This window comes from Ictalurus punctatus, chromosome 10 (genome assembly GCF_001660625.3).
Source record: "Ictalurus punctatus breed USDA103 chromosome 10, Coco_2.0, whole genome shotgun sequence".
NCBI classification, from domain to species: Eukaryota; Metazoa; Chordata; class Actinopteri; order Siluriformes; family Ictaluridae; genus Ictalurus; species Ictalurus punctatus.
Window position 1 is genome coordinate 10,271,211 of NC_030425.2, and position 20,305 is coordinate 10,291,515.

Sequence of the window (20,305 nt, forward strand, 5' to 3'; positions counted from 1 at the left end):
CCTGAAATGCTGAATTAGAAGTTGATTTTATTTGATGCATCTTGTGATCCAATCCACTGACATGCAATACTATGCAAAAGTTTTAGGCACCCTATTTTTTTAGTACAAACTTTGTTATAGATTTTTATTTTATGACCTCTACATTATCGAGTCAGTACAAAAACATTTTATATTTCCAAACATTAGTTTTCCTGCACAAAATTAAATGTTACAGAAAAATGTTTGTATGTCAGTAAAGAAAGCAACATATTAAGTAAGAGACACTTTTCAGACAAAAACCGCAATGAAGGCTGCTGGATTTTCTGCAAAAATAAGAAGCAAGTGCGACAGTCAAAATCTCCAGAAGAACCTTGGCTGGTTCTGCATGATGCTCAATAAAACTTACATTTCCTTATAAAAATGCAAAAAGGGTACCCGAGACTACTTTTTTTTTCTTTAAACAAAGGGTTGTCAAAATAAATAGTGACTTTGTTTCATTTATTGCTGCACTTTATAGTATTTTTAAATGTAGAAACATTAAATTTCTTTATTTTTGAAGGCATCTTTGCTGAATAGCATTTATTTGCATGTGCTTAAGACTTGCACAGTACTGTATTTTATGCCAGGAATGTGTCATATGTTGACTGACAAAACAGATGTTGCTCGGAAAAAGAAGAGACAACTTGTCTTAAATCATGTCACCAACTTGCCAACTTGTATTCATTACCTTATTAATGGAAGCTTGCAGAGAATTTGCTTGGTTACGGACTCAGATGTCAGGATTATTGTCGTTATTTTTATTTTCCTAAATCTTTATAATTTTTTTTATATTTATGCTGATAGTTTTTTATGCTTCTCATTTTCATAACTTTCTCTCTTGTTTATTTTATTAATATGATTTTATTTCTTGTATTTTACTGTTATTGTTAAGCAGCAGTAGCGGTTCTTCATGTGTGACTTCCTTGTACAGGTTTGTTTGTTGGAGCATGAAGGCTACACTTAATGCATTGCAAATGTCACCAGCAAGGCAGTCATGACAAGTAACAAAACCTCCTTGAACATGGCTTTGTGCTGCCAACCAGGCACCACAGCATAAAAGGAACAATATTTACCAACTCATGGGAAGAGCATGCTGCAAAGCTGCTTCGCTCTGGAGGTATAGCTGAGCCATTAAGCATAATGCCTCTGCATATCTGCCTGCTGCGCAAAATATTCATTACCTTTTTGCTTTTTTGTTTATTCATATTTAACCTGGTACATGTCATGCAGTGATGCCTGTTTCAGTAGAAGTGCCATTACTACTGCTGTTCTCTAAAGGGCAATGAATGTGAGTAAATGACAGCTGGTTTGATAACAAAGCCGTTGCTCTGTGAAAACAGGCAGACACCTAGGATAACATCGAAGTTATGCTAATAAAGCACAAGAAGGATTTGCCATAGTGCAAAATGTAGCAAAGTGTTCAGTCAAGCCAGATAAGACAGCATCAGGGGTTTAACACTGCATTCTGCATCTTGTGTGTACTTTTAGAAAAAAGGGCTGCTCAAGGAATTTTGGATGTTTAAGGGTTTATATTCATTCATTCATTCACTAAATGGGACATAATATACCCACTGCTTCAGACTGGACTACTTTAAAGGTTTGAATGAAATGAACAACTTTAGGTGCACAGTTAAGGCTGATTTACATTAACCAGCTATTTTATTAGGAACCTGTACACCTAGTCATTCATGCAATTATCTAATATAGTGTGCCACAATAGTGTGGCAACAGTGTAATGCATAAAATCATGCAGATACAAGCCAGCAGCTCCGGTTAATGTTCACATCAACCATCAGAATGGGGAAAAATGTGATCTAAGTCATTTTGACTATGGCATGATTGTTGGTGCCAGACGGGCTGTTTTGAGTATTTCTATAACTTTACTCAGAATGGTGCAATAAAGAAAAAATATCCAGTGATCAATCATTCATCACTTGAATTGTATTGTTGTTGACCATGTGCATCCCTTCATGGCCACAATTTACCCATCTTCTAATGGCTACTTCAGCATGATAATGCACCATATCACAAAGCAAAAGTCACTTCAAACTGGTTTCATGAATATGACAATCAGTTCAGTGTTCTTCAGTGGTCTTCCCAGTCACCAGATCTGAATCCAATAGAATATCTTTGGGATGTGGTAGAACGGGAGATTCACAGCTTGAATGTATACCTGAAATCTGCAGGAATTGTGTGATGCAATCATGTCAACATGGACCAGAATCTCAAAGGAATGTTTCCAACATCTTGTGGAATCCATGATGCTCCAAACATGAACTGCTTGATACTGCTTAATCCATTTGCTTTAAATTCTGGTTGGTTTCATGTCTCACTGCTCCTTACTGTAAATGCTCATATTATGTCCAAATAAGAAGATGGGTATCTATATTGCAGGTATGTTAAAAAGCCCAAATGTGCTCTTTGCAGTTGACAACAGCCATTTCGTTTTCTTTTACTTTGCTTTCAGTCTCTTCTTATAGACACTACAAATTTGTTTTCTTGGTGAAATGAATAACAGCATTAGCACTGCTTTGTCAGGTGTGATTAGCTGCATTTAAATGATGAATCACTGTTCATGGCTAGACTGAACCATTTGCACCTCTGAGCTCACAAATACACTTTGAAATAAGTGCCAGCATTTTATAGGTTCCATTTAGTCTGCATTTTTATTCTCCCCAGAAGAATTTATAATTCTAATTTTCTCAAAATGTAAAAATTGGAGACCAAAACAAACACCCCCATTCCCAGCTGTTTGAGGACTCTCCTCACAGTTCCACTATACTCCCTGCTCTGATGCTAACTGTTTGGAATGGACAAATTAATACCCATTACATTGTTACTATAGCTCAATCAAGCTGAGACTTGCACAGGGATGCAGGAGTGTGCTTGAAAATATTTATTCATACATAATTCATGTGTGACTCGTGTCCTTGCCTGCCTGCGAGCCTCCTGCGTTCAGGCCGCAGGCAAAACACAAGAAAAGAAGGATTTATCACACTTGAGTTGCATTAGCAATGCTAAACATTGTACACACTAGAGAGTTTACTCTAAAAGGGTAAAGGGTTATCATACGAGTCTGCCACATTATCAGAAAGCAAGTTCTTTTTATTTTCTCTTCTGTCCCTGTTCAGTTTGTTTAATACATTCATCTCTTGTTTTCTGTTATTAAAAGTATATTAGTCCATAATACAGATGAAGGAAATGAATCAAGATGAGCAATGCAGAGAAAAACCAACCTCATGCCAACCTCAATGCTTTCAAGTGTGAATCTCCTGCTGTTACAAGTGCCTCTGAATTGCTCATTAGCGATCGAAATCTGCATCCAGCTTTTTGGAAAGCTGCTGACAAGGTCTATTGTTAAAGTGCTATACAAGTAAAATTGAATAAAAAAAACAACATAAAACATGACAATGAAAAACACAATCACTTGGTTTATATTCTAAAATTCACTGACAGCCCCAGATATTACAGTTGCTGAGTATTACACTTTTTTTGCCAAGAAAATGTCACCTTACCTTTGTTAGAGGTATTATTGCAATCTCTCCAGCCTTTTCAGACCTATGGAGAGGGGGAGAAAACAATTTACAATCACATTAAAAAAACTTCATACCATTGTGCATAAAACTAAACAACACCATTTAAAGTTAACGTCTTTGTATATGTAAATGAATGGCTTATATAAATGCATTGAAGTGCCATTATGTTATGCTAATTGTAAGGCAGTACAGATGGTCACACTCAAGAACATTCTAGTTAAAAGATTATAATCACAATAGCAAGGGCAATAGTTTTTGCCCTTGGAACGCAGACCACAGAATGAATTTTTACAAGCACTCATCAAAACTTTTCTAGGTTTGGACCTCAGGGCAAAATGTACCTCGGACAGATCCTCTGCTTTATTTTCATCTCATGTTGCAAAAATTGTTACAGTTGGCTTTTCCACTCAACCATGTAATTACTCACTGTTGCAATGAATTCACCTTAATCTGTTTCGCCTTCTTTGCACCAATAAAAAAAATTGTCATAAATCCTGCTTAATTCAAGAACATTAGCTGTGTCTATGGTGGTCATTTTCATCATCACTACACCTCAATCTGAAGCAAAGGCCGTAATTTGTACTGAATGCTAAATAAGTGGATATGTAATTGAAAGAGGGGATCTTTTTATCCATTTGGCAGGCACTTTTATCCCAAAGTGAGGTGGAATACAAGCACATAAGTATGCAGTTGAGAGCTAAATGGTTTGCTCAAGGATCCAAAATATGGCTTTTTGGGAGTCATAGGATGAACTCAACCGTTCAGCAAAGAACCTTAATCATTCAACTACCACTGACCATTTTGTGAAGCTTATATTACAACTATTAAGTTTAACATGAGTACTAATCTTGAGCTAATCTGTGTTTTATTTTCCCCTCATCAAGAGCATATTCACAGACAGGTGCCTCAAAAAAATCAACATAAAGTGACTTAGTAAAGTGTTGGGCTGCCAGACCTGCTTCACTGCACCTTAGCATAGATCCTACAAGTCAGTAGAACTGTACTGGAGGAATAAACGCCATTCTTCCAAAAGATATTCCCTCAGTTGATTCTATTTCACCCCACCTAACCACCAGGGGAGATGAATACAGTATCAATTGTATAGCTTGTTGTGTATTTACTTTTCTTCTCACCTTGTACACATGCAAGGCTCGTGACTACAGTTGCAGCTACAGGTAACCTGTTCTACAATGTGGGCAATAGACTCCGATCACCTCCTATCATCTCTTCAGCTGCAGTGAGTGTAATTTTTCATACTTTCAGATTCCATTCAGAACAGTGGCTGGTCGTTTTAGTTGAGTTAAGATGCTGTCCATAAACAGACTAACTATTCTTGTTGCGTAGTACAGCACTAACCTCTCACTGTTTCACACCACTCTGCTATCAAACGTACAGGAGTTGGAATCCCTCTATTTCTCACTGTATCTGCACTGAGTGGGGTCTCCCTCAGTGCTTCAGCTCAGTCCCGCAGCCCACACAGTCTCTTGACTAGTGGACTTCTAACTGTGGGTTTCCCTCACTATACAGTTACTGATTCATGTTGAGGCTGCGCCGGTGGCCAGATCATTTCAGAGTGTCTAAATAGAGACTGCTCCACTGGCTGATGGACATCATCACCATGACATATAGCTAAGCTAGGTGTATCCCACTCTATGAGAAGCATCTCCTCCTCATGGGTATCACTTAGAGGTGTGCTGCTTCAGGACGTCTGTGCTGATGCTACCTGGATATCCCTGTACAATGTCTTCAGGTTCCACCCCATACACTGTCTCCAGGTTCCACATAGATAACTTCACCCCTCCCACTGGTGAGAGTGTGATGGTCATCTTCATGAATATGCTTTCCAGTCCTGAGACAGGTTGGTTCCTCATTGCATGTTATCCATGTGATTTTCATTACCACTGGCAGCTAGTAGTAATGAAAACAGAATGCTAATCATGTATGTAGCTGTGTTTCTATGAACACTGAATAATCAGTAGTGTTCCCTGTCATTCAAAACTAGTGTTGATTTGGTGGAAAAATCATCAAGAAGGTTCCAGTGTATGATGGCTGCTTGACATGTTATATTTATAGCAAACATAATATCATACAGTTACTTTGTGACTTTGTTGAAAGGTCTTGTGTATGTGCTAGAGTTATGAAGACAATACGAAAAGTTTTGTAAGTAGTATATTAACCATATAGCTGTAGATCAATTCATAACTGATCATCTATCCATCCATTTTCTGTACTGCTTATCCTACACAGGGTCATGGGGAGCCTGGAGCCTATCCCAGGGGACTCAGAGCACAAGGTGGGGGACACCCTGAATGGGATGCCAACCCATCGCAAGGCTCAATCTCACACCCATTCACACACTATGGATTTGGAAAATCAGCCTACAGTGCATGTCTTTGGACTGGGGGAGTTAACCAGAGTACCTGGAGGATAAATGAATTGCATGGGGAGAACATGCAAATTCCACACACACAGGTCAGACATGAGAATCAAACCCCCAACCCTGGAGGTGCGAGGCAAACATGCTAACCACTACGTGCTACCGTGCTCCCCTGATGTAACATAAACAGACAAATTCATTCCTTACATTATAAGGGACTGGTACTGCTACACTATTTTACAGTAGTTATAATAAATACAACAATTAAAGTGCTCCATCAGTCCATAAGTCCATCAGTGTACAATAATAGCTGACTATTTATCTTCTTTAATCTACTTTTGAATACACATCTGTCTTAGTCATACTCAAGTGCTGTTTGCTCTTTAAAACATTCAAGCAGTGGCTTTCAGAAGGGAGTCAGCTAATGCAGTAGAAGCACTACTCTTGGCGACTTCCTGTGACTACCCATAACTCGAGAACTAACTAATTTCTCTTGGTTTTAATTATTTCTTTCTGTGAATGCTCCCGGATACTTCTCTATAGCCAGTGGATTATGTGCAGTGTTCCGTTTCTGACCTCCAATTTCCAAAATGTCCCAACGGCTTCGCCAGGAAATCAGATGCCCCACATTTTTATCAAGCTCCGCTGCTTTTGTGGCTTCGTCCCCAAGTCTTTGTCTAATTTCTGCAGCGCAGGCAAAAAAAAAAAAAAAAGCCCTACAGTTCAGTGTGCACATTTCAATAAGGCCATTTCAGGCTCACAAAAAAAAAAAAAAAAAAAAAAAAACACAACATGAAAGAGATTCTGCTGAAAAATAGTGAAAAGGAGTACAAACACCATGAGCAGTGAATGGAAATGATGAAATCTGATTACAGTCCAGACTATTACATTCCAGACTATTACATTACAAATAGACATTTGATCATGACAGGTTCTTAAAATGGTCTACCAATTGATCACACAGAAGGAACACAATATATATCACTCGCTTGGAGAATCAATTTGGATTAGGTCAAGGAAATGTAATCCTTCTTAATCCCTAAGCGAAGGTGAGTCAATCCCAATAAACAGAGCTGACCAGCATGGCTACTGTTCTTGATTCCTCATTACAGAGCTGCAGCCAGGGTGTTGAGAGCGATAAAGAGAGAGATCCTCTGTTGTTGGGATACCTGGTCGTAAGTGAAATGTAGATACAACATTTAAATGGTAAATGGCGCACTTATATAGCGCTTTTATCCAAAGCACATTACATTGTGTTTCATTCATCCACTCACACACCAATGGTAGCAGAGCTGCTGTGCAAGGCACTAACTTGCCAATGGGAGCAACTTGGGGATCTTGCCCAAGGACACTTCGGCATGTGGAGTCATGCGGGCCTATGATTAGTGGACACCCCGCTCTACTACGTGAGCCACAGGCGCCCAGTACAACATTTAGCAAAATGCGTCGTGCAAAATGCAAAATGAATCTTGTCTATCAGGACAAGATTCATATGTGAGGTGCAGGACTCCATTCCCTTTTTTTGCTCCCCTCCCTTTTCAGTTCTGCAAGACCACATCTTAACTGCAGGGAGCACTGTTGCTCTGTGCAAACTCTGCTACTCATGCAAACATTTTTCCACTAAACAATGAGCACTATGCCTGTGGCAGTCACACACACACATACACACACGTTTGCCATCCTTGCAAGGACCTTCAATTGACATCAATTGTTAATTAATGCAGTTGATTAATGCTATTCCTATACCTAAATCTAATCAAAAGGAAATATCTTGTCTCTTTCAGTTAAAAAAAAAATATAGAACTGCAGATGTTGTTCAAACAAACAAACAAACAAACAAACAAACAAACAAACAGATTTCCCTAAGAGGACCAGAAAAATGTCCCCACAATGGTAAAAGGGTCAGGTATTTATATCTTTTTGGGGACGTTTGGGCCTCAACAAGCGCCCCCCCCCCCCCCCCCCCAACCTAAATAAAAATAAATAAATAAATAAATAAAACAAAATACAGCTTCCATTGACTTAATTAATAATTAACACGATACCTGTCCTACCCCCCTACCCCCTGCCCCCCCAAAAAAATCACCCCTGATCTCGAACACACACACACACACACACACACACACACACACACACACACACACACACATTTTTGTCTTACTTTCCCTGTGAGGACCCTCCACTGACAGATTAACACTGAATAAAACAGCTGTTAAAAAACTGAAGACAGGAATTAGTTTAATTTGCACAAAAGAGCATTATTGTGGTAATAATAAAATTATAATAATCATTTTTAATAATGAGTGATGCACCAACACAGACAGAACGCATATGAATATTACAGATAATTATACCTCTGACCCAGCTGCGCTTTCATATTAAATCATGAGAAAAATACCCAAATGTGTAATGACTAGGAGGACTAATCTTTAAAACTCTCTAATTATTGATGAGTAATAATGTCAGAGAGAATAGTGTCAGAAAAGCCTTATATAAAATAATGACATTAAAGCAAAGATGGAAGAAACAGGGCTAGCTGAAGAGACTCAAATGTGATCATTTTTATCCCACATTATTATTAATATTTATAATGTTAGCCCACCAACAGGTCTATACTGAATTATTCTGGCATAAAGCTGACTTTAAAACATTGTCTATGCTTTGTCTAAGACTCAGGAAGCTGAAAGGAGGGAGCTGTCATTATACATTATTTCTCACTTCAACTGGATAAGGGTTGATTTAAGGGCGTTTTCACACTTGGCTCAAATACCTGGCCCGACTCTGCACACAAGATTCATCATCGCAGATTTGTTTTCACACAATTTCCTTCCAACTTGCAGATCAGTTGTGCAGTGTTATACATGTTATACATCTCTTCTGATGTGTGTGCAGTTTTTAAAAAGAAAAAAAAGAGAGAATAGGTACATCCTTTTACTGTTTTATCAATATAATTTAAATATTTCACTATTTCTTTTATTAGTGCTTCTGTATATTTGACAGGGGTTACTGTTACTGCTCAAGTTACTGTTTGTGCAGTGTTGCATGCATTGCACATGTCTGTTTTGGTTACCTCTGATCTGTGTGATGTCCTCTGACCTGCTAAAAAATGTTGCATGTCCAATGAATGTATGAATTTTTGTGTGCATGGTGTCCTGTGATGGACTGGCATCAGATCCAAACTGAATTCCCATCTAGCACCAAATGTACTGTACCCAGGTCAGGCTCTGGACCCTTTACTTTGCAGTTACTGAAGGTGAAGACCAGGTGGCCCAAATATTTGCCGGAGTACACTCGGGCTCGGAAACTGTTTTCACATGCAACAAATGTACTGAACTACTCATGCATAGAACCGTGTCTCTGGAACAAAGGTCATATTTCAATATAGGCTAAAGCCTTGATTTGCTTGTGTAGAATATGTACAAATGTGATAATATCTGCAAGCTGAGGTACTAAGTCCTATTAAGGATCACATCCTTCAAATTTCTGTTTTGTGCATTAATACTGCATGTTGTATACTGTTGACTGTTCATTTCTGACTGGCCAGAAGATGTTTATTATTTTTTTTAGAACAGCAGCTCTGATAGAGGTTCTAGCTGCAGGGTTTATATTAATGAACTTGTTCTAATATATCTAATATGCAAAATTGGTTCTATATTACCAACATATTCAGGGACTTGTATAGTGGACATTCCACCTAAATGGATTACAAAAAAAAAAAAAAAGACAAAAACGTTTTCAGCGATGTTTATTTAACATTTATGGAAGGAGTCTCCAGCGCCAGCACTTTGTAACAGTATGTAAAGTTTTAAATTTCCAACATGCAAAAGTCTTCAGGATGGAGGACTTTATTGTTTTCTTTTTCCTGTAACATGACAAGCTGCATTTTTAACTCTTCTTATTAACTTTAAGAGAGAGATAAAAAAAGAGGTTGGGGAAGGAACAACTGTGTATAGCTGTACAACTTTTTTGTTGCAGATGTTCCACAAAGTTAAATTTAACTATCAACTGATAATTTTGATAATTAATTTTTTTAATTTTACATGCTGGTAAAAGAAAATAATCAAATTTGGGGTGCTAACAGTAACTCTGTTTTATGTCAGGGCATGCCAAACTATGCCACTGTTGATTATTTTTCTATAGCAGCATGCCCTGTTGTGCTTTATTCCTTACATGTGTAATGCATATATGCATTAATATATAATTTGGAGGTCTCTATGTAAATAGATTCATTTTGCAAATGAACGTCACTCTGAGAATGATAATTGTGTGTGTCAATATGACCAAAGGGCAGGTATTAAATGGTATAAGCCCTGCTTAAACCACATGCATGACCAGTTTATTAGATTGCACACATAAATTATATGGGATATTTGAACACATGGAAGAGAGTGTGAGAAGCTGAGAGTAGTAAATGTTTGCAGAGGAGAAGGTTTCAAGTTTAAGTTCTTTACCCTAAAGTCTAGGTAACCATTAAGCATTATGGAAGTTCTCAATTATATGATACATATTGTAATGCTACATTACTGTTTGTACAATGTCTATCATCTAGATTCACAACACAACAAGCTGCTGAGCTCATTTGTTATGTGTTCTCATATTTCATTAAAGGTGAATCACCTTGACCCTAAACATGTGGAATCACATAGATGCCCAATATGAGTACTAAGAGGATCTCTTTTTGTGGAAGAACTGGTTAATATAACTTCCAATCAGTAATAGCTCTTGTGACTTCCTGTTTGTGTACCCACCTTTAGGTTATGTGTATATAAATGTCATTTACACATGAGAGTTAACATAAGCTGAAGCACTCTGTACTAAAACTAAAACTAAAAACTGTCTTTTAAAGAGTTCCCATTTTTTTTGGAGTTGCATAATTCCGTGTTGTTTTAGTGAATTGAAACTGGCTGAAAGTGCTATTCTTTCACACTTAATACCAAGAATAGCCAGAAGCCCTGTTAAATACTGCTCCAGCTATTCCTGGATATTTTATTTGTTTCTATGAAAGTCTTCATTAGCCACTTCAGCGTTGGAGGTGGAGCAGTGATAAAGAGCCAGAAGATGGACAGAGTGGCCCATTTTAGACAGTATTAGGCACCTGATCGATGCCAACATTTCCAGTACATGAAAGAGGACTAGTGACACAGTTGGTCACCTTTACGAAACATAGCAAGAGGAGTGAGTGTATTTGTATGTTGTTGTATCTTAGTGGAGACCAAATGTCCCAACAAAGATAGGAATATCTGACAGTTTTGACTTTTTGGGGACATTTAGCTGGTCTCCATGAGGAAAATGGCTTTTTTAAAAATCCCTGCAGCTTTTATTTCCTTTGGTTACTGGAGTTAAGGTTTGGGGTTAGATTGAGGCGTAACATAGCAATAATTAGTTGTAATAATAATTATGTCAATGGAAGGTACTCACAAGAGGACCAATTATCTCCACATGAATAGGAATATCTGACAGTATTGCAGTATTGATCTCACGGGGACATTTGGCTGGTCCCCATGAGGAGCACTGCTTTAAAAATCTTCATTTATTTTTATTTAGAAAAAAAGCAAAAACAAATGAAGGCAAAATGCTTCATTTTGGTTACTAAATTTAAAGCTAGGGTGTGTGTGTGTGTGTGTGTGTGTGTGTGTGTGCACGTGCATGAGCGTGCGCACACTTACTCCTCCAGGGAGATGTTGGAGTAGATAAATGTGTGTGCCGGTCGAGTGGTCTCCATCCAAACCAAGCTGGTATTTAAGAGCCTCTCCTCCAGGACGGACTCAACGGCCATCTGGGGAACGATCTCTACCACTGTCCAACACCTGTATGAGAAGGACAGAACACGAGAAAGAAAAAGAAACATATTTTTCATTCTCTACCTCTCAGGGGATTTCTGACTTTCTCAGTGAAAGTGGAACATTCTTCCTTTAGAACAAAGAGATAATGAATAAAACAAATGAATAAGCATTGTAAATTTGTTCTTGAAACTGCTTAATGAACACAAGATCAGATGTGATTATTTCCCTTGTGTTGGGGTAAATATAGTACATGATTTATATTATAATACATTAAGAGCTTGTACACCTGTTTAATACCTCACTATTAATCACAAATGTAGGAACCTTGTGTTTTGATAAATCCACTGGATTATTCTTTGCTTTGGTCCTCCATAGGTTTATAATCCCCTCACAGGTTATAAACACAGCAAGCTTGTTGGCTAAGTCAAATTTTGAGCTAAAATTAGTATGTACAGGAGGCAACTGTTTCAGTGCCTTAGTAATATGCAATAATTGTAGAAACATATGCTGTGTGAATTATTAGGAAATATTTAATACCAGCAACAGCCGTGCACACATTTTTTTTTCTTAACTATTATATTAAATACGGGTTATATATTGCAATGCAGGTTAAAGCAGTCTTGAACATTTATGCTCTGATCTGGAGGAGGTAGTGTCTGTGTCTGAAAGCACACTAGTTTTCTGTCATGGATTGAATTACATAAGCTAATATAAGCATCTATTAGAGTATATCACCATGTTATGCCAATACCACTACTAATCAGCCATAACATTAAAACCACTGGCAGGTGAAGTGAATAACATTGATTACCTCATTACCCTGGCACCTATCAAGGGGTGGGATCTATTAGAGAGCACGTGAACAGCCAGTATTCAAAGTTGATAAGTTGGAAGGACAAATGGGCAAGTGTAAGGATCTGAGCAACTTTGACAAAGACTAAATTGTGATGGCTAAAAGACAGGTCTTGTGGGGTGTTCCCGTTATATAGTGTTAGTACCTACCAAAAGTGGTCCAAGGAAGGACAACCGGTGAACCGGTGACAGGGTCATGGGTGCCAGTGAAGGCTAGCCCATCTGGTCCAATCCCACATCATAAATTGGAGAAAAAGTTCATGCTGGCTATGATGGAAAGAGCATTGCAGCTTACAGAGTATGGGGCTGCATACTTGCAGACCAGTCACAGTGCCCATGTTAACCCCTGTCCAACAACAGTGGGCATGTGAGTATCAGAACTAGACCATGGAGCAGTGGAAGGGGGTGGCCTGTCTGATTAATCATGTTTTCCTTTATATCATGTGGACAGCCAGTTGTGTGTGTTGCTTAACTGGGGAAGAGATGCCACCATGATGCACTACGGGAAGAAGTCAAGCCGGCAGATGCAGGGTGATGCTCTGGGCAATGTTCTGCTGGGAAACCTTACTAATGTTACTTTGACATTTACAACCTACCTAAATATTGTTACAGACCAAGTACACCTCTTCATAGCAATGGTACTCCCTAATGGCAGTGGCCTCTTTCAGCAGGATAATGCGCCCTGCCACACTGCAAAAAGCATTCAGGAATGGTTTGAGTAACATGACAAAGCGTTCAAGGTGTTGACTTGGCCTCCAAATTCCCCAGATTTCAATCCAATAGAGTATAAGTGGGATGTTCTGGACAAACAAGTCAGATCCATGGTGGCTCCACCTTGCAACTTACAGGACTTAAAGGATCTGCTGCTAACGTCTTGGTGCTAGATACCACAGCACACCTTCAGAGGTCTTGTGGAGTACATGCCTTGATGGGTCAGAGCAGTTTTGGTGGCACAAGCGGAATCTACACAATATTTAATGTTATGGCTGATCTGTGAATTTGCATGGTACTCTGTATTCAATCATTTTGCCTTAAAGTTGGTCATTAATTAATCAATATATTTCTTAGACTATATTAGACTATATTAGACTCTCTAACCCAGTCTATATTAAAAGCTTCAAATTTATTTCTCTGACATTTTTTTGGCTTGGCCAAATATGAAAGATGTCTTTGCTTTGTAAGGTTATTATTCTTGGAGATCAGGTACACTGCCATCCTCCTGCTGCTTACATAATCACAGTCCAGTGGTCAAAGAGAAGTCATTATCACAGGACACGAGTGTCTGTGTTCATAGCTCATCTCCGTGTGCCAAAAGGCTTGGCTTTAGCCATGCTACCTGGGTGTTCCACACAAAGCGGATTATCCTCAGACCTGTGCCTCTCTCGCCATCACTCGGCAAGAATCGAGAGAGAAAATGGGTCAGTGCCAGCCATCAGCATGCAGCTGCCGCATATTAATGACAAAGTCGGTCTGTGACAGATGAGGTCGTCTCACAAGGGCTCTTTCTTTGTCTCTTTCTCTCTCTGTGCCTTCTATTTCCATTTCTCTCACACACTCTCTGTGTTCAACTCTCTCCAATAGCAGTATCCACTCTCTTCACCTCTTTTTCTATTTCAGTTTTCTATGAACCTACACCTGCACTCTTATTCACTCCAACTCTCTGAGGTAAATAAATAAATGTAGATGTGCAATGCTGGAAGTGAGCACTGGGAGCAGTTCAGAAGGGACCTTGTTCTGACTGCAGGAAATCAGTAGACAGTATATGGCAAACAGTATAATCCAGGCCAGCCAATGTTCCTTCCCTGCATTCCTATCGTACAGGCTTTATGAACTAAGTGTTTGTGAACCAAGTACAAGGATAAGAAATCAATAGCGCTGCATGGCCTGGAATAAATGCCAAAACAACCTTAAAGATTTAGGATTTGGACTGGAATGGAGCAGTAAACTGGTAGAGGAGTAGCACTAAGATGGACAGATTGATAGCATGATGAAATCTAAGACAAATGTAGAGACTGGAGATGTGGAAACCACTCATAATAAACTGCAATATATCCTGCAGCTGTCAGAAATTCAAATGTAAATGAGTAGTTTAAATATATTTCCCATTTTTATTATGTCTCCTAGATGAATGGTGATGAAATATTCTGTTATATTCTGTGTCTAAGAAATAGCTTGAACAGGTAGAATAACATGCCCTGTGGCTGTACCTAGAATCAAGATAAAAGGCCTATTTTTAAACAGAGACCAATAGCTGCAGAAAGAAAGAGCTCCTGAGTCATGACGAACCTCAAACTGAATTGAAAACAAAAGAACTCTGATGATATAAGGAGCCACTTTAGCTCAAGGAGAGAGAAAGCACTATTGAAAGTAGAAACCACTAGAACTTAATCAATAAGAATATTAATTATTTCAAAGAAACAGAAGCTCATACTCATCATTCTCATGGACATGTAGCAATGAGGTTTGTGACAGCTGAGAAATGGATAAGAAAAATAACGAGAGCCTATCATCTGTCCTTCAGGAGGAATAAGAGAGCTGACACTAACCATAAAACCTTAGATCAGACCAAAATGCTCCTTCCGTAGCTAGTGAAATAGCTAGTGAAACTATCCTTAAAACACTTGTCTTCACAAAAGCAGCAGTGATTTCAAGCCATGTGTATTTTAACATGCACTAATAACTGGAGTGCTGCTACTTGGCACCTTATTCTAGCTCTAAATGGAGTGCCTTGAGGTCCATCTCTGTGTATCGTTATAAACACCTCTGGATTTATGAAACACCTCATGATGTGTGACTTCTTGATGGCCTTTCAGTTTGTTTAAAAGACTCCATTTTCCATCAGGGCTGCATGGTGAATTTTCCCACTCACACCACAGTGGTGCAGGGGGCACTTGGGATTACATTCTGATGACGAATAAGGCAAGGTGGAATGCAATACCTCATCAGTGTTAGGCAACTCAGACAGAGTCCCGCGGTGATCAATGTGCAGCCAACGGTCATTAACAATTTAGCTGCGTCTGCTCTGGCTCCCCGCTTGCTCATTGATGACTCAATTATAGGCTGTGCAGAGAAGTATCCACCTATAGCAAACTGAATAAAAACCAGGGGGCATTAGTTATGTCATTTGTCAGAGCATTCCCTCACCTCGCATATGACAAAGAAATCGTTAAACTGCAGAGTAGCATAATGGGAAGCTCAGCATTAGGAAACATCGGCATTACAGAGAGACTCACTGTGTTGGTCTGTATGTCAACACAGTCTGCTAACAGTATTGATGGGTTTAGAGCACTGACAATAAGGATCGTATAAGGACGTTGGTTTGAGCTGTGTTGTCTTATGTCAGATTTGACAACAAGAGAGCATGAGATTTCATATAGTGTTATGATCCGGTTTTGACAGGATCATATAGTGTTATGACAGGTCACTGTCTGTGGGGTGCTTTGCACATTCTGCCTGTGTCCACATGGATTTCCTCTGGCTTCTCTGGTTTCCTCCCATGTACTCAAAAATGGCAATAGGTGAATTGGTTAAATTTCCTCTAGGTGTGAATGTGTGTGAGTGTGTGTGTGTGTGTGCGTGTGTGTGTGTGTGGTGTCCTGTAATGTACTGAATTCCCATATAGGGTGTATTCCTGTGTTGCTGGGAATCCACTACAACCATGACCATATCCATCCATAACTATCCATACCCAACCATAACCATGACGCAAATAAAGCAGTTCCTGAAGATAAATGATTATATACATTTTTCAACAGCCGTAAACTATTATACAACTGCTTTTGTCATTTTCACTCTCAAGTTGACATGACACCTGAGACATGCTTACATAAGGTTGTATTATGATATTTACCAAATTAACTTACTTTAGCATATCATTTAAACTGTTCTATGTGCTATAACTAGAAAAAGTAATAGAAAAATTAATCAGAATTTAACAGATAAGCTTGCTTCCCCGATTCCTGAGAGATTTATTTGTTAATCTTTTTGCTGATATGCTTCAGTAGAGCTCAGTCTATAACCATTCCAGTCCTCTTTCCACTGGAGGTGATACAGGAGATTTATGTTTTGGGGTGATAATTACATATCTAAATTATGAGCTGACAAAACCAAGCAAGGATAAATTGTTTAACACATTGACGTGTGGGCCAAATGCCTGTAGGTACGATGCCAATAAACCAGTTCTGAACATTGTGTATTTCACAGGGGTGATCTATCAAAAGTACACAGCTGGTGTTTTTTTGTTGTTGATTTTTTTTTATGAGGAAAAAGTCCAGAATAATCACATTGTGCTTTCCACTTTAATAATCTCTAACTGCTAATCTGAAGATAATATACTTCGCAAAAAGGGCATTTTAACAAGTGGACATATTTTGAAAATAGTCATAGTTATCTAATATTCCCAATTAGAAGATTACGATAAACATAAAATGAGAAAAATGAGAAAATGAGAAGCCAATTTTATACGAATTTCAAGCTATTTGGCACATAGTTTTTTGTTTTTTATTTTAAACATTTATTTCAAGAAAGAAGCACAATCATCTGCCAACAGAATAAGAAAATTTAAAGCTTGAAATTAGTAAGAATGTCAGTTTATGAATCATATATATGATTTAGTGTAATCTTATAATAGAAAATACTAGCTTAATACTAGATAAATATTAGAAAAATACAAGATAATTTACTGGCTAATATTTTTTGCATGGTTGGCAGAATCTTCTACTTGATAGTTATTTTTTGTGTCAAATAAAATTTATTGTCACACTAAACATTGCATGTGGAAAAATAAAAAATATTGTTTTAGCATTCACATTAAATATACAAAGAGGTTTGAAAAAGTGCACCCCACACATTTTCCTGTTTATTCATTATGAGCCAGTGTGTGTATTTGTTTAGAGGCAAACACTATGCGGCTTAATACGCTGATTTGTGGTGTGTGGTGATCATTCTGAAAGCATGTCTCCTGCTATTCCAATTAACTTCCTTCATCACTAAAAGACCAGATGCAACCTATTTGTGAGATGCAAATGAGCATCATGAATGTTGCAACCTGTTGAAGGAAGCAGAGGTGGCTGACAGCGAATATAAAACTTCACTGCTGCAGAGTTACAATATGGGCATTTTAGAGTGTAGAGTTAAATCAAATGGCCATGCTAGCTGAGACTAAAGTAAATACATTTGGATTACATGCCACAGTAACCCAAATAATGCTCTGTAGAGATGTAACTCATGCCAGTGCTTGCTGAATTGAATGCTCTAATAACATAAACATTACATATCAGACTAGGCCTGATGAAATACACCACAGCAAACAATTGCTAATATTTTGTTCTTAGCCACAGGTAAACAGAAAAGAAGACAAATGGAAGAGCCAGCCAGAAGCCATTTATTGGTATGGGTCAGTAAACAACAATGAATTCCACCTGGACGAACAGGGAGACACATAACTTTAAATTAAATAATCTGAAGAATTGAAGAACGGCCAAAAAAACTTTGGAAATACTAGGGCCTGGACATTCTCTCATTACTTAAACCCACTCTTCTTTTATTTCATTTGCTCCCATATAATTGCTTTGGCTCTCTAGAGTAACACTGTTGATTGCTAACTCAATAACATCTTAACAATTGATTAGATAGAATGACAGATTGGACTGATTTTTGTAACATGCTAGATTGAGTAAGATGGGACAGGCTGGATGCTGATGACAAGTCTTGACAGTGTCTCAAACATCAACACATTCAAGAGGTGTAACGTAATGCCAGTAATGGATTGACGATATCGCAGTGCCCTCCACTAATATTGGCACCCTTGGTAAATATAAGCAAAGAAGGCTGTGAAAAATTGTCCTTATTGTTGAACCCTTTGATCTTTTGTTAAAAAAAGAAGAAAAAAAAGGAAAAAAAAAAAAAAAAAATCACAAAAATACTCTGTTCTCATGGATATTAACCTCTTTTACCCGTAGCCAAAAAATGGTATTTTTGTCCGTTTTTGGGGTACCTGTGTTCAGCATTGATTTGTTTTGTGATCTCACACACACCACAGTAGTAGTTAGTGGCTCATATGGAAATAGACACTTAAGACTTTAAGAATTAGCAGTTATTTCAAGTATTTCTTCTTTGACCTAGCCTACCTGGGGCAATATATTAAGAAAAAATAAATAAATAAAATAATTACTTTTAACACAAATGTTATATCTTCACAGCAAATGTTGATATCAACCCCATTCCTGGTCTCATAGATGCCCCAAGTACTTGTCCATGAACACCCAAAATATGAGGACGTTATCTCTAACCACTAAAATTGTGTGTAAGGTTATCCAAACACAGGTAAAAACCTCTCCAAAATGGCACAAAACCTTTCCAAATGGCACCAAACGTCTCTAAATGACACAGAACCTCTCTAAATGGCACAAAACTTACAAAAATGGCACAAAGCCTTTAAATATTGCAGACTTCTAGAAACAGAAAACATTGTTTTAAGGCACAAAATAATCTCTCCAAATGGCACAAAATGAAAACAAACGGCAGTAGCATGAACTCTGTTACACAATGTGTAATTTCACACACACAAAAAAGTCTGAAACATACTTATAAAATATAATGTTTATTAAAAATAGTACCAGAAGCCCAGGTGAATGAGCACTTGCTCTCCGAATGGCTCAAATGATAGACACACGAGTGACCCCTATCCTCTGACTTCTTTGGGGGGGGGGTTTAGGTAGATAGAGCCCCTCAACTCAATCCACGCAGTCTTCCTCAAAAAAAAGAACCACTCGGAAATAACTGCTCCAGAAGCTGTGACGCATTCAGGCTTCTTCGGGAGCACGCCGCCGCTATAAGACGCCAATAAATCGCACAGTCAGTGAAAGCCAGTAGAAAACTAGCGATCAGAAAAAACTGCCAAACATGCAAAAACCTGCTGTATAAAGGTTTGCAGGAAGACCGCTAGAGCGGAGCTGCCATTTCCTGATAGTTTCTCTGCACGGCCCTGTAGTGCTGTGCCGATTGGCCTGTACCGCTGACACACAACTCAAGACACACGCGTAAAATCTCATTGGGCTGATTACGCGTTTGATTTTCTCAGCCTCTGAGTGGTCAAGCCTATCGAGTTTGGGTTTGTTTGAAAGCTAGAAGTATCTACAATTGGTCCAAATTGGTATCAATCAAGTTAGACTGCCCGATTATAATTTAGGAGGCGGGTTGTTCAGCATACCCAAAGCAGATTATTATTATTATTTTTAAGTGGTGTCTCAGTACAGTTTATGGCCAATAATTCCAGAGGGGTAGGATACCAAAACACAATGAATTTTGAAGAGGAAATTTGTGACTAAATATGAAACTTTGCATTTGTTTTCTTCAATAAAGCTGATGGACTTTGTACCAATGGAAATGTGCATGATTTGTAAAACCGCGAGCGAACTTGATTTTCGTCTATGTAGGTAATGTAAGGTAATAAACGTTTATACAAGTCCGATCTTGGGTTTAAATGTTAAAATTTTATTGTGGCAGTTGTATACGGTGTTTTACTATCAAAAAAGCTTTAGTGGTGCTCTCCGATTTATCTCTGTCTCAATGTTTTCGTGGAGAGGTGTGAATTGTTTGCCCAGCAGTGGACTCAAACTCCGCCCCTTTCCCATCCCCCTGCTCACCAGGAGTTAAGCATACAGACATAAAACTACACACAGAAAGCCACCATTGTCCTGACTAATCTTGTATCAGAACTGCGGTGATACAATAATTCA

The 20,305-nt window shown here is 38.4% G+C and overlaps 1 non-coding gene across 1 annotated transcript; it reads right to left on the reverse strand.

Annotated features, from left to right (window-relative positions):
- Window positions 1–1,861: 1,861 nt before the first annotated feature.
- LOC124628568 (uncharacterized) lies at window positions 1,862–19,659 on the reverse strand. Its single transcript, XR_008397122.1, has 4 exons — window positions 19,184–19,659; window positions 15,505–15,656; window positions 11,598–11,738; window positions 1,862–3,576 (listed from the first exon to the last, which is right to left on the reverse strand). It is a non-coding gene; the product is annotated as an uncharacterized LOC124628568 (transcript).
- Between the last annotated feature and the right edge of the window lie 646 nt (window positions 19,660–20,305).